Source organism: Crocuta crocuta, unplaced genomic scaffold, assembly GCF_008692635.1.
Source record: "Crocuta crocuta isolate KB4526 unplaced genomic scaffold, BGI_CrCroc_1.0 scaffold218, whole genome shotgun sequence".
Classification (NCBI taxonomy): domain Eukaryota; kingdom Metazoa; phylum Chordata; class Mammalia; order Carnivora; family Hyaenidae; genus Crocuta; species Crocuta crocuta.
Window position 1 is genome coordinate 1819522 of NW_027533170.1, and position 2457 is coordinate 1821978.

The 2457-nt window shown below is 48.5% G+C and overlaps 1 protein-coding gene across 2 annotated transcripts in view; it reads right to left on the reverse strand.

The window, feature by feature from the left end:
- The window catches only part of TNFAIP8 (TNF alpha induced protein 8), a 130077-nt gene that overhangs the window by 39003 nt on the left and 88617 nt on the right, over nucleotides 1–2457 (reverse strand). The gene's annotated exons all lie outside the window — the stretch shown is intronic.

The following is a 2457-nucleotide window of genomic DNA, read 5'->3' on the forward strand; positions in this document are numbered from 1 at the left end:
GAGCAGGCAGGGCCGAGGGGCGCCGTGGGCAAACGTGACCCGGACCGGCTGCGCCTGTGAAATACGTGTGCAACTAAAGAAACAGGGCTCATCTCGGCGCGCGCTGCAACTGCACAGAAATAAGAAATGCACATACGGTCAAAGAAATACCCCTGGATCTTTGGGTTACAGTTTTTGGCGCCCATTTCACTTTCCTTGCTTTGGGGTCTGACCTGCCAAGAACTAAGGATGTTGAAGCTGCTCTGGTTTTGTACGTTACTTTTGCGGGGAGAGTAACGTGGCTCTTGGTCCTTGTGGCTGGAAGGACCAGTTTCACCAGCCATCGGCAACCTCACAAGCCCAAGAGCAGGGCCTTTTGAAGAAAGTGGAATTGGCCTCCACCCCTTACCTTTGCACTGGAAACGCAGACAAGGCGGCTTACTCAGCGTAACCCGGGCGAGCACTCTTACTCAAACCCCAGCTCGGGCGCAGAAGCAGCTCCAGTGCAAGTTGGCCCTAAGCGGGGGGGGGTCCTCGGAACGCATAGCGCTCTTCCCTCCCCGCGCTCCTCACGACAACCGGGGATAAATTCCTTCCAAAGGCCAAAGGGGGAGGCCGGTATTCCGGCTTTTAAAATGCTGATAGAATAGAAAGTCTTGCCGAGCCTGGGGAGGCGAATCCGTCCTGCCCCCGGTCCGGTCCACTGACTCTTTACAACTGGCTGAGAGGTGGGCGTCTTCACTTTGTGAAACGTTGGTTGTTCCTTCCCAGGGGCGAGGACCAGAGCCCACACTGATGTACCTGCCTTAATGGAGGTATTTTGCAGAGCCCTAGTTTTCTCACCAATCTAAGGCAAAAGATCTCCCAATAACATACTGGAAAGATCCACTGGTGAACTGTGAAAAAAGTTACTTTCTTTTAATAAGTTTCTTGTCCAGCTGCTTGCTTTTTCCTCCTTTCCCATTTTTATATGGGCAAAAACACAAGAGTAGGCACTAAGGTACATTTGGTGAAAAGAATATACAAAAGATCTGGATTTAAGGAGCCCGAATTAAGATTTATTAATCTCTTTGGGCCTCCCTTCCCTCAAATGTAAAATTAAATACATTTAATTTAATTAAATAAGTAATACAAGGGGCACCTGGGTGGCTCAGTTGGTTTTGCATTGTACTTCCACTCAGGTCATGATCTCACCCAGGTCATGATCTTGCCGTTTGTGAGTTCAAGCCCCATGTAGGGCTCTGTGCTGACAGCTCAAAGCCTGGAACCTGCTTCAGATTCTGTGTCTCCCTCTCTCTCTCTGCCCCTCCCCTGCTCACTCTCTGTGTCTCTCTCAGAAACAAATTAGAAAATATTTTTAAAAATAATAAATAAGTGAGGTAATACAAATAAAAAGTGATTTGAAAGCCATAAAGTCCTACAGAGATAATTACAAACTATTGCACCATTAAAAGTAAATTTTTGTGCAAGATGCTTGAACTTTTTATTTCAGTTTTGGGTTTGCACAGGAAAAAAGCATTGATGCAAGTCACGAGCAGTAAAGGTGATCAAAAAGATTAATATGAGGCCCAGATAGTCAATCACTTCCTATTGCTGAGTTCTTCTAACATGCCTAGTCTCTAAGCAGACTTTTATCTCAATTTCACTGAAAGGGCAGGATGATGAGACACAGACAGCCAATCGAGCGAAGAGGACAAACATCTGGATAACATCAGCGTGGGGGAGCCTCTCCTGAAAAGTGACCTCGCCACCTAAAGGGTAACAGTCTGGACCCTTCAGAAAGTCACAGTTCACTGCCTGGTCCCCTTGGCCACACATTCTTGGTCAAGAGCTGCGAAGATGTGGACCTTCACTCAGCAACCTCAAACTTAATGAAGGAGACGTGACCATTTTGAACCCAAAGAAAAAAATGTTCCCTCCGGCCAAGTAAGAAGCGACCTTTCCTGGCCTGTCCAGGGAATCCTTCTGGGAGGCTCTGCTCGCACACACATCGTTGGTCCTTGCCCTCCCTCACCACAGCCCAGCTGTCCACGGATGCCCACCACGGGCCCTACAGGATCTCATCGGGGCTGAGTGCCAGGCAGATAAGGCAGCTCCCATTCATCTATAACTGGACTAAGATGCAACACCTTTCTCCAGGTGATAATTACACAAATTCAGACCGCCCAAATTCCGGGCCCAATCCCCTGCAGGCAGGGCTCCCTTTCACCCCCTTCTTGCAGAAAGTGCCCACATAAGAATTATTTATTAAATGTCGTTTTGCAAGTCCAATTACCTACAAGCCACATGAGATGTGTTAAAATCCATGCCCTTGATGTTCTGCTTGTTTTTACAGCAGCCTCACAAACAGGCCTGCAGCCCTGCTCAAGTTAGCCAAGGGGAAGGGTAGCTGCGGGAACAGTCCAAGGGCGGCCACGTCAGCCTCGTGATTCAGTTTAGAGTCCCTGTAGCAGCTCCATCTTTGAAAACTGCCCTCCC